At 37.6% G+C, this 13,794-nt stretch overlaps 1 protein-coding gene across 7 annotated transcripts in view; it reads left to right on the forward strand.

The window, feature by feature from the left end:
* kcnd1 (potassium voltage-gated channel, Shal-related subfamily, member 1) overlaps positions 1-13,794 on the forward strand; it is a 142,078-nt gene that overhangs the window by 27,156 nt on the left and 101,128 nt on the right.

Here is a 13,794-nt window from a genome sequence, read left to right on the forward strand (position 1 = left end):
GAAATTATACCAGTTTAGGTCATAAACTGTATTTAAAAAAAAAAAAAAGAAAGAATAATATAGATATAAATATAACATATAAAAGATAGATAGAATAAAATAATAGAACAAAACCAATCAGTAGTGGAGAACAAGTAGCGTTAATATATTGGTAAGTTTAGTGCTTAGAATAACAATAATAGTAAAGATAGTAATAATGATAGTAAACATGACAACAATAATATTGATAACAACAACTACTACTAACACTGATTGGTGAAGTTTAAATAAACAACCAGTGCATAAAATACATTTTTCACATGCAAGTACACGCACCGGCCACTTTATTAGGTACACCTTAATAGTACCAGGTTGGACCCTGGCTTCAGAACTGTCTACAGAACTTTCACTCATCATAGCACATGTACTGCTGATGATGTGACATAGATTCAACAAGGTTAAATCTAAGGCTTTTCTTAGCTTACAGGAGTGGCAGCCGGTGGGATCTTCTGCTGCTGTAGCCCATTCGACTTAAGGTTTGACTTGTTGTGCGTTCAGAGATACTTTTCTGCATACCTTGGCTGTAACGAGGTTTGCAGAACCTTTTGCCTTTCTATCAGCTGGAACCAGTCTGGCCATTGTCCTCTGGCCTCTGGCATTAATAAGTTATTTGCGCCCACAGAACTGCCACTCACTGGATATTTTCCCTTTTTCAGACCATTCTCTGTAAGCCCTATAGATGGTAGTGCGTGAAAATCCCAGGTGATTATCAGTTTCTGAATTACTCAGACCAGCCCATTTGGCACCAACAACCATGCCATGTTCAAAGTCACTTAAATCACTTTCTTCCCCATTCTGATGCTCAGTTTGAACTGCAGCAGATCATCTTGCCCATGTCTACATGCCTAAATGTATTGAGTTGCTGCCATGTGATTGGCTGTTTTTTATATATATATAGTGCAACTCTACACTGATCAGGTGCTTTTTTAAAATCCTGTAAATTATGTTTTTTATTATAGTGTTAAAGTGTGCTGACTGCAGTTCCCTTAATGACCACCAGTGTCACTATGGCAAGATTAAACTGTTAATCTCAATGACATTTATTTTGTGTTTTATGTTGCTATATGTTTTTACAAGACGTTTTGATGTAATGCAAGACTCTATTTGGACAATAAGTGACCATGTGACACTGTCCAGCAATTTTAAAACCTAATCAGTGACATTCCAGCCTCAAACTAATTACTTTTACATAGACCGCCTTTGTGACCATAGTGTAGCCTCTAAAGAAAATCGAATCTGAAAGCAGAGACGTTGGAACAGCACAAGTAATCTTCAGTTTTCAAATTCAGCGCATTCTGTTTCGCATTTATATGTTAATATGCACAAACAACTGAGCTACAAGAAATATGGCGTTTTAAGCCCTATAATCATATTTTACAAATATAATTATGCACTTCTGTGGTTTGGAAATCCCGCGCAATGAAAAGGCAAATAACTCTATCAGGTTGCATGCCTCAGCGTGCATGTTAATGAACAAATTGAATAACTGAATATATTTGTGAGTGTTTCTGATGATGCAGTACAGAGATCACCTGATGTATTCATGTTTTATCCTGGGTTGGGCTGATTTGGCTATTTTCCCCTCTGGTGATAGCAGAATAAACGCTCTCCTTTAGCCTCACTGTGCTGGAGAAAATGCATGTGTTCAGATCAAAAGAGTGCTCTTTGGAGACTCTGAGTGAGTGCAAGATTCGATTGGTGGGTCTGTGGCGGCAGCTGAGTGGAATTTGCATTACCAGGACTTAATATCCAACTTTACGCTTCCTCTCCTTTGACCTTGATAGGGCAGCGTTTGGAGCAGGAGCTGCTGAATTAAGATGTCTGCTTCATTCCATTTGGATACCGTGCTAAATGTTTAATGCACCCTCTAAGTTATTATTTAATACAATCTGGGAGAAAGCAGGATACTGTGCACTGGTGTAAGAAATTTTAGAAGCTTGCTGGCCTTGGCAGATGGAGTTACTTGTATATGCTTACATTTTTTTTTAAATGTGTGAAGTATTTGAAATAATTTCGACCAACAAATATTGCTTTTTTTAAGAGTAGCATGGTATAACAAAATTGAAAGCAACATTTACAGTTTGTTTCATAAGAATATTTTAAACCCAGAGATAGCGGTGTAACAGATCACAAGTCTCATGGTTCGGGATCACACTACAGTTTTTTAGTCACAGATCGGACCATTTTTTGGATCAGCAAAAAATAGAGAAGACAAATGAATTTGCTTTTCATTTATACTTCAATATTACTGCAATAACCGTTGGTTTTAGCGAACAGAACTTTCTAGACAGAACCAGCTGAAAAAAAGAAAATATTCAATAGGAAAAATTATCTTTGCTACTGTCGCTGATAATGCTAAATATAGAAATCTTGTCATATTTAATCACATTTATTTTCAATCAACGATTCAACAATTCACACATAAAACTTCATGTTTCATTATAGGGGGATCTTTTTTGAAAACCGATTCAGTGACATAATTTTGATGGTTGTTTGTTGCCACCTGTTGGTTACACAATGTAATTGCTACAACACCAGCGTCAAGTTCCATCAAGCGGTGATTTTAAAGAGCCCATATTATGCTGTTTTTTTTTAAAAAAGCCCTTCCATGTAGTGTTTAACACAGCTCTAAGTGAAGTGAAAGATCTAGCTAAGGCTTAAATCTAAAAGTGTACAATGTTTAAAACTGTTGATTCATTTATAAAAGAGTCGACTCATAGTGCCTACTTCTGTGTTTTTAATTGTTTGTAACAAACTAAATAAGTGTGAAAACTGAATCTCTCTTGATCAAAAGCAGATTTGAATGCAGCACTTCGAAGTCCTCAATAATTGTGTTGTTTCAGCTCATATTAAATAAGTAGTTTGAACAAACACCAAAGATCATTTTTTGGGTGTTTATAGACAGATATATATTTTTTACGTGACTCTAGTCTTTTTAGGGTGCCCTATAAAAAAATTGGGGTATACCAATGCATAATAAAAGATCAGTATGAAAATGTGAAAATGGGCGTACTGTGAGCCTCAGACACCACAGCTTTCTCATTATTATGTAAATTCAAGGAGTGTAAAACCCCGGTGGACAACGGGCCAATCAAAGGACAAAACAGACTGTGACTAGACTCACGGGCCATGCCCTCTGTATTTGCATGTATGCCTACTTTAGGTCATTTATCCAGACCTGACGAGCAGACACATCACCAAGAGTACACAACGTATATGCAGCTCTGAGATCATAAAAAGCTCTGAGAACATTAATATGCACACTTCAGACTGTGTTTGATAAGCCAGACGCTTTCTGGTGTAACAACAACTATGACTTTCTTCCCTTAGTTATTTTAAACGTATATTTTACTTACTATGTATGTGGGACTTTTATTTTGAAAACATAAGCCCTAAATTGTTTACTGTGCGTTACTGGAAAACGACAGGACGAGGCACATTTTAAACTGGCGTCAGGACGCAAAGATTGCAAGATTTACAGTTTACACATTTATTCATCTCCACTCTGAAGAGGCGTAAGGTATGTTTAATGACATCTTTTGTTATTTTATCGTGTTTATTGTGAAATTTGATGCGTATGTTTTAACAAACACATGTAGACTGCTGAATTGTCAAATCATTCTGCTCAACTGTCATCTGCTTATGTAGAGGTAAATAATGATTCCTGGGTGTTTTCTTTGACTATAGCTATTAAACATATTGCGATACATCGCTTTTGTCAAGTTTAATTATAATTTAGCATTTATCCACAACAGATTTGTTAGCAAAATAGGGTAACGTTACTCTGATTGGGTTAATTTTTTTTCATGTTTAGCATATATCATGCTCTTTGTGTGTCTGTAAGAAGGAGCTCATTAATATTCATGACACAATCCTTATATGGTCAATCATGGACCTTCTGATTCTATGGGTATTTTATGGAGTAATAAATGGGCTCATAAAACCGTTTCTGTAGATTTTATTTTAACTTACCGAAGCCATAAACCTACTATGCAGATATCAGAGAACAATTTAACTTATTAAACCAATGCATTATATGGCACCTTGTAAATGACTAGTTGGAATAAAATAAGTTATGTTGTTACTTTTCAGTTAATGTGTGAAGCTTTTCTTTAAAGTTAATCGCTTCTAATAAACTAATGGTTTTATGGTCTTAGTACACACACAAAAATTGGATTTGCTAAATTGTTTTAAAATAAGTGGTTGCAAACCATTTAAATGGGCTGAATTAAAAAAAAAAGTTAAGTTGAACTAAATTTAATTTGTTTGTTTAAATTCAGCCCATATACATTGTTTGCAAGCACTTACCTTTAAAGAAAAATGTATTAAATCCAATTAATATTTTTTTCAGTCTACATTAACAAACACAATGCCCTGGACTGATTGATTTTATAGATGGTTTAGAAAGTCACATTATATGTTGGATTTGTTTAAATTGAAATGCTTCTTTAACATTCATTCATTCATTCATTTTCTTGTCGGCTTAGTCCCTTTATTAATCCGGGGTCGCCACAGCGGAATGAACTGCCAACTTATCCACAGTGGAATGAACCGCCAACTTATCCAGCAAGTTTTTACGCAGCGGATGCCCTTCCAGCCGCAACCCATCTCTGGGAAACATCCACACACACATTCACACACACTCATACACTACGGACAATTTAGCCTACCCAATTCACCTGTACTGCATGTCTTTGGACTGTAGGGGAAACTGAAGCACCCGGAGGAAACCCACGCGAAGGCAGGGAGAACATGCAAACTCCACAAAGAAGCGCCAACTGAGCCGAGGTTCGAACCAGCGACCCAGTGACCTTCTTGCTGTGAGGCGACAGCACTACCTACTGCGCCACTGCCTCGCCTCATCCATCCATCCATCCATCCATCCATCCATCCATCCATCCATCCATCCATCCATCCATCCATCCATCCATCCATCCATCCATCCATCCATCCATCCATCCATCCATCCATCCATCCATCCATTTGCATTTATTAATGATAATTATTATCCTTTTTTTGGCCTTTTGACCTATTTGGCTTTTATTTTAGGAAAAGTGGAGTGTAGACAAAATAGGAAAATAGGGTGAGAGAAGGGGATTGGGACATGACCCAGGACAAACTTAAACCTGGGTCCCCCATGAGTGAAGTGCCAACTTGTCCTAACGTGCCTTCGCTGCACTATAGCTCTGACAGTGACATTTATATTTAATACATTTAAACATTTACATTATGTTCTCTCAGACCTCCAAGTGGGCAAGATATGGAATTGTGTGTTTTTTGTTTTGCCCCAATAATACAAATAAAACCGTACATTGTCTTTCCTTTGTTTTTTTTTCTTTTTCTTTTTTTTTATCAATTGCAGATGTTCGAAATCTTTCCAGTAGGGGAGCAACGTTAATCTGTCCCTTTACAAGAGGACAAAACTTGTTGTCCCAGAGCATCAGCGTCGCTCTCTAGAGTCCACACTCACCATCTGCTCCTGGCTTATATAAGTGTCTTGTGGGAAAAGCGTCGTCCTTGAACAATGCAAGACCCAAGAGACCTCACAGCAGCCGCGCTAAGCGCTAATGTCTGTGACAGAAACCACTCAACTTATCACTTCATTGAAGCTGTCAGGCTGCGTGATGGGATTGGGGCTCTTATTTTATTATTATTTTTTTTTCTGTTCAGACTGATGACCTGTCAGAATTATGTATTAGTGATGTAATGTGGTTCTGGTCTCGGTTCAGTTCACATAATTCATCTCATGCTGGAGGCGGCGAGCACCACATGTTTTTTTTTTTTTTGGTTTGTAAAGGTCTGTGGCGATTGGCTGAGGGATTTGACTGTGGCATAAGAGATAATGCGGGCTCAGATCTGAGATTTAATTCAGGTGTGGATATGGTGCAATTCAAGGGAAGTACATGATGTGTATTTATGAGTGTCTATCACAGTTTTAAAAAAGCTCGGTTCCACATAATCGATTTGTGTTGGGACAACATGAAGGAATTAGGTTAGCTTATTATTAGTTTTTACAAATTTAAGTAAATTGAACATAAAACAATAAAGTTGTACCAAAATGATTCTCAAGAATTGTGTTGTTTCATTCACTCATTTACTTTTCGGCTTAATCCCCTTATTAATCAGGTGTCAAATCACCAGAAATGAACCAACCACTTATCCAGCTTATCCAACTAATGGGCGCCCCCCTGATATTATGGTAGAGGAAACACTGGTTGGCATTTGGACCTGCATAGGTGCATAACTAACTTGCTCTGTGCTGGTGTTCGTTCTTTGTAATGCGCTTAAAATATCTAAGATGATTTGTCAGATTCTGGATGTTTTATTCTTGATAACTGATCTCTGAATTTGATTCTTCAAACAAGTTCGCGAATCAGATTAAAAAAGTCTGGATTAACTGATCTGAGATCGCTGCATGTGTTGTGAAGGTACTGATCTATCGAATCCTGAAATCATGATCAGCAATGCAACGATTGGCTGACAGCACAGCAGCGTAATGACCTCATCTAATTCATATTTAATTATCCATGCGAGCAAAATGACATAAAATTAGCAGTAAACGGTTTGTTAAATGTTATTCGCAAATTACTTTCCACGTCTGTTGTGAGTTGCAGGCTTTACACTTTCATGTGTCAAGAGTATTCATCATGTATTTCAGTGCATATCAATGTATTTAGTCCTACATTTAGAGATTGTCTATTATTTTTGTAGCCTATAGGCCTACCCAAGTTTTTTAAATCAGTGTAAGGAATAACTGTATTAGTTTTGCATAAAAAAAAGCATTTTTATATCGGTAAAGGTGTTTGCAACTTTTGCGAAGCATCAAATCACTGGTATATTAGCGGTCAAAACATGTGCATGACTGCATAAATTATTATCCTTTTAAAAAAACGTTGAATATTGTTGAATATTTGTATCTAAAAAGTTCATATCAATAAATTTTCTCTTTGGACCACCTGGTGGCAGTCTTTGTACTTTATTTCGGAGTGCAGATTGCAAATGTTTTATTAATATGTATTTTTTACATATTAATATATGTATATAGTTACAAAAATTATATTTACTTTTGCCCCAAGTGTATATAACTACTATAAAAAAATTAATAGCATTCGGTACATACTTTCAGTATTATCTTCGCTTGAAATGACCTGATCTAATCCTGTTTATAAGAATGAGCCTGCTCTTGACCAGGTTTGAGCTACCAGAACTGTTGCTATGACAACAACTCTTAGATGAGTTTTGAAGAACTAAACGATCCTGGATCATGTAAAATCGTAAATATCCAAATCCAGCTAACTGAGTAATCCACCTATGGAGAACAGACACCTGGACTGTAGACCAGCTTTTAGTTGGTCAATGGTGTGGTCTATTTTAGTACTTAAAAATAGCAACGCGCCAACAATGCGCCTCCCTTTCAGACCAGCATACCCATGAGTCAACAAAGTGGCGCAAATTAATTTGCTATTTAAATATGTCGCAAAACATAACAAATGACAGTTTCACAGGTCTGAAAATAGCAACAAATCGCGCCATACACATCTTGAGCCTTATGTAGTATAGCACAACACAAACTTCCACAGCTTAGCAACTACATGGCAACATAATAAAATATTTAGAATTTGTAAGTAACTTCATAATTTGTATTTTATCACTTCTCTATATACATCTCTATATACATTATACAACAGCTGCATTGATTTATGTAAAACAGCAGCCTTTATATTCTGTTTAACAACTTCTTCTGTGTTTTGCAGTAGAGGGGATGTCAGATATCGACATGAGGATGAGTACACGATGACAGAATTTTCATTTTTGGTCGAACTGTGCCTCTAATTCCACCAGATAACTCTGTTGACCTTTTCTTTGACAGCTTGCACATTGTGTTTTATAATTGAATGTGATGCCACATATTGATGGATGTTTAAGTAAATTTATTTTGCCACTTAATCAAATCAAAGCAAATTCCTTTCTGCGAATGAATTTGAACTCATCTGAGCGGGAGTAAAAACCAATATCACCAGCTGCCTGTGATCGTCCCTCTGTAATTATGGTGTGTCTGTCAGGTGTCTTGTCTATGTGCACTTAAAAGCACAAGCAGCGTCTCAAATGCTCTGTCAGTTTCACCAAACTTCTAGTGTCGAAGAAGTGATCAAGGTTTGGGGCTGTCAGCTTTAGCTGTAGGGAAAACAACTGGGAAAACAAAGTGAGAACCTCTGTTTCGATAACTGTCTGCTTTTACTTATTTTATATTAGTCTAAGGGGCGACGCGGTGGTGCAGTAGGTAGTGCTGTCACAGCAAGAAGGTCGCTGATTCGAGCCTCAGCTGGGTTAGTTGGCGTTTCTGTGTGGAGTTTGCATGTTCTCCCTGCGTTCGTATTATTGCATGTTCTCCCCGCGTTTGTATGATTCATATTTTAATAATATTAATATTTAAATATATTTTTAATAATATAAAACAATCAAACTATGTTTATTTTTAGAATTGTAATTTTATTTTAAAGATGTCCTTTTAGTTTCTGTTCTTTTTAAATGATTTTATTATTCAGATTTTAATAATATTAGTATTTATATTTAAATATGTTTAATATTTTATAACAATTTAACAATGTTTATTTTTATACTTGTAAATAATTTTATTTTAAAGATGTACTTTAAGTTCTGTTTTTTTATTTTATTAATGATTAATTATTATTCAGATGTTAATAATAGTTGTATTGATATTTAATTATATTATTAATAGTATTCCATAACAATTAGCAATATGTAAATTTTTTTATACTTCAAATTATTTTTTATTTTGTAGATTTATTTCACTTTTTTACCCATTGCTTTTCAGTCTAAATAGATTTTTTTCTGCCTGTCTGAACACAGATTAAAAGACTTGTATTCAGTGCCATAGTTCAGACTCACCCTGGCATCCTGACAGCTCTCGGCATCCAGACAATAACACACAATTCATAATCTTACAAGGAAAAGCGATCACACCTGGATTGGCTGCAGATAAACGGATTTACTGAGGTCTAAAGAGTCATATGGTGCCGTTTGATGGATTAGAGGGGAAATACCTCTCAGTCGTATCCCGTAATGATTATTTGTCTTTTCATCCAGATGTTTAAAATAGTAAACAGCATCAAAAGAATGATAAAATGAAAATTCAGGGGTCATTTATTCTGTAGGTTATCACCCGCATGACAACAGAAAATTAAATGTCAAAAGGGTCACATGTAAATATTGTATTTATTGCTCAGAGACGGCAGAGGTGATGACATGAATGCAGATATCCTTGACGGTGAAGTGCTGAGCATGTATTAACCTTCTCGTAGATGAGTAAATCATAGGACAAGGGTCAGCGGTCAAGAAGAGTGAGATCATTAACTTCTTTTTGACAGCGGGCCCAGGACAAAGCCGTGAAGCACACTCTTCACAACTAGCTTTATATCACAATATCGTGACTGAACTAAAGCACAAACGCTTTCCCATTGCATTGTGTTTTATGAAGGACAAAAATGGATGATTGAGAACTCTGAGTCATAGATTTATTTTGTATTATATCATTCAGTAGGTCAGCTTTGGTCCAGGTGGCACAGTGGCTCAGTGGTTAGGACTGTCGCCTCTCAGCAAGAAGATTGCTGCTACGAGTCCAAGAGGGTTCAGAAGGAATTTCGGTGTGGAGGTGAATGGATAAACTAAATTGGACATAGTGTATGCGTGTGTGTTAATGCAAAGGTGTATGGGTGTGCCTGGAAGGGCATCCGCTGTGTAAAACATATGCTGGTATAGTTGGTGGTTCATTCCGCTGTGGCGACCTCTGAAATAGATACTAAGCCGAAGGAAAATGAATGAATAAATGAACTTTGGTTCAGCTATTTGTAGGTACAAGATGATTATTTTTTTCTGTCCTTTTAATGCAAACATTAAATGATATTTAGCATTATTAATTGCTATACAGTGGTCCCTCGCTATAATGTTGTTCACTTGGTGTGGTCTTGCGGTTTTGCAGATTTTTTAAATGCAATTTAACGTGCTTATTATTATTATTTTTTTTTACAGCTCATTGTGTTCTGCATTCTGATTGGCTGTTGACCATTCTCAATTAATCTCCTCCTTGTCTGCTGAACAGTACAGAATGCGTTCCGCTTGACAAATTAACATAAATCATTGATCACTAGCAGAGGTTCAACAAGGATAGGTTTATGTCAGGGTACGCACAACAGCGCCGCAAGTCAGCTGCTGTCTGGGGTGCCCACCTACGGCTCAGGCTCTGTTCATATTTCTGCCATGCCACAGACCTCCAACTGAATAATTTAATTTTAAATAACATGCGAATGTGCTGGTGTGTGTACTTCCGAATATGCGTGCTGCATCCGCTGTGCGACTCCCTTAAGGATGGAGTCTGCTTTAGCTTTGTGCATTAGTAGCTACGTTTCCATCCCCCTGTTGTTATGCTCATTTTGGATATGCGCATAAAAAAACGTGTTGATGGAAACGCCAAGATGCTCATAAATTTAGAAAATGTGCATAAAAAAATGTATGTGCATAACTGAGTAGGATACACTTTTAAGAAAAAACTTTTAAGAATAGATGTGCATAAACTGCGATGTAAAGACTTTGAACGAACAAATTCAAGTATGCGTATTAAAATCACCAATTGACTTACCTACCACCTTCTTTAAACCCAATCGATAGTGTTTTCCAAATCATCTGTTGGCCCGCTCACCACCTTCCCTAAACCGAATTGATAGTGTATTCAAAATCACCGATTGGCCTCCCCACTACCTTCCCTAAACCTAATCGGTAGTGTTTTGAAAATCACTGATTGGCCCGCCCACCACCTTCACTAAACCCAATGGATGGTGTTTTCAAAATCACAGATTGGCCCGCCCACCACCATTCCTAAACCCAACCAATAGCTTTTTCAAAATCATCTGTTGGCCCGCCCACCATCTTCTCTAAACCCAACCCATAGTGTTTTCAAAATCATCTATTGACCCGCCCAACACTTTCCCTAAACCCAACTGATAGTGTTTTCAAAATCATCTGTTGGCCCACTCACCACCTTACCTGAACCCAATTGGTAGTGTTTTCAAAATCATCTGTTGGCCTGCCCACCATGTTCCCTAAACCCAACCGATAGTGTTTTCAAAATCATCTGTCAGCCTGCCCACCACGTTCCCTAAACCCAACCCATAGTGTTTTCAAAAACATCTGTTGGCCCGCCCACCACGTTCCCTAAACCCAACCGATAGTGTTTTCAAAATCATCTGTTGGCCCGCCCACCACCTTCCCTAAACCCAACCGATAGTGTTTTCAAAATCATCTCTTGGCCCGCCCACCACCTTCCCTAAACCCAACCGATAGTGTTTTCAAATCATCTCTTGGCCCGCCCACCACCTTCCCTAAACCCAACCAATAGTGTTTTCAAAATCAACTATTGACCGACCCAACACTCTCCCTAAACCCAACTGGTAGTGTTTTAAAAATCGCCGATTAGCCCGCCCACCACCTTCTCTAAACCCAACCGAGTATTGGGAAAAAAGAAAAGCCCTCGCAGCAGCCTGATTTTTACCACGTTTTCAGATCTTACCACATTCTCACTCTGTTATTTACTTGTTTGTTTTATTTTTTGTCTTTTGTTTTTGTTTTACCTGCTTTCTGGAACCATTCTTCGCCAGACTCAGACGCGATTGCCATGGTCAACTCTGCTCTGTGTCTCTAAACTGCAAGCAACTGGGCCAATTGGTAACAACGGAAAAGCCTTCTTCACAAAGATAAGCGGTCAGCTGGTAGCACGAAAAGAAACAGAAGCCGGCGGCGGCATCATATTGCCCTGTAGCATTCATTTAAACAAACAAAATGCAGCCATATGTAGCTCTGTTTATCATTGGGTTCATGTTTTAATGTTTATAGATTAATAAATCATATGAGTCATTGATTTATAGCTTACATATGATTCAGAAGGTCATCTCCGGGCCAGGAAATCCAGCTATTTGTAGATCCCTTGTTCTCCTCATGCATGTAATTCTTATCAGGCACATCTATAATTCTGAAGTTTGCTTATGGTTACAGTGACCCAAATTATTCATCACTAGTATGTAAACCGGGCGACACGGTGACTCAGTGGTTAGCACTTTCGCCTCACAGCAGGAAGGTCGCTGTTTTGAGTCCCAGCTGGGCTCTTGGAACTCCAGCTGGGAGTTCTCCTTGTGTTGGCGTGGGTTTCCTCCGGGTGCTCTGGTTTCCCCCACAGTCCAAAGACATGCGCTATAGGTGAATTGAATAAGCTAAATTGGTTGTAGTGTATGTGTGTGAATGAGTGTACATGAATGTTTCCCAATACTGGGTTGCAGCTGGAAGGGCATCCGCCGTGTAAAACATATGCTAGATAAGTTGGCGGTTCAATCTGCCGTGGTGAATCCTGATGAATAACAGGACTAAGCTGAAGGAAAATGAATAAAAAGTATATAAACCAATGTGTTGCTTGATTGATGTGTTCTCAAGTTACAATAGCTTTTCATGGCATAAATGTTCGCTTCCATTCTTCAGCGCTCCTGACATGATTTGGCCAACTTACACCTCCCTCCTATCCAAAAATAATCGTAGCTGCTCAGTCAGGTGGCCCCTGGCTGTGGTCCTTCTGTGTGCATGAGCCTGACCCATTTACCGCCTTTGTGGAGAAAAAATGACAAAGCTGACATCATTTCCTCTTCTGTTCGAGCCTCTCTGCGAGGTCCACACCTTTCCCTCAGGAGCTGGAGGCAAAGGAAAGACTGCGGCACTACTAGACTGAAGTGAAAGACGCTAATGCTTTCAGAAACAAGTGCTGCGGATTTGATAGCAGTATGAATGTTCCTCATAGAGTCTGTTGTCATCTTTGGTTCTTAATGAGCTACTTGCCTTCCTAGTTGGTGTCATTGAGCTCATGGATATGCATTTAATGATAAAAAAGCCTCATGTAAAGGGGTTGTATATTGGATAATCTCATTTACTATGATCATTTGACTGAAAAGTATTATTATAATTTTTTTTTTTTTGATTTCAGGATTCATAGATTGAACTATTATTGAGGCTAAGCTGCAAAAAATATTCATTTTGATTTAGGTTTGAAGGGATAATTCACCTAAAAATGAAATCTATCTATCTATCTATCTATCTATCTATCTATCTATCTATCTATCTATCTATCTATCTATCTATCTATCTATCTATCTATCTATCTATCTATCTATCTATCTATCTGATAGAACCATTGATGGATGGATGGATGGAATGATAGATGGATGGATATATAGATGAATGGAACGATAGATAGATGGATAAATGGAACGATAGATAGATAGATAGATAGATAGATAGATAGATAGACGTATAGAAGGATGGATGGATGGACTGTCCTTTTGTCCACCCATCCCATCCATCATTCTATCTATCATATATATCTATGTAAATATATCTGTCTGTCTGTGCTTTCTTCTATCCGTCCATTGTTATATCCATCCATCCATCCATCCATCCATCCATCCATCCATCCATCCATCGTTCAATCTATCTCTCTGTCCGTCCGTCCGTCCGTCTGTTCGTCCACCCATCCCATCCATCACTCTATCTATCTATCTATCTATCTATCTATCTATCTATCTATCTATCTATCTATCTATCTATCTATCTATCTATCTATCATCTATCTATCTATCTATCTATCTATCTATCTATCTATCTGATAGAACCATTGATGGATGGATGGATAGAATGATAGAT

This window comes from Danio rerio, chromosome 8, assembly GCF_052040795.2.
Source record: "Danio rerio strain M-AB ecotype USA chromosome 8, GRCz13ab, whole genome shotgun sequence".
Taxonomy (NCBI): Eukaryota; Metazoa; Chordata; class Actinopteri; order Cypriniformes; family Danionidae; genus Danio; species Danio rerio.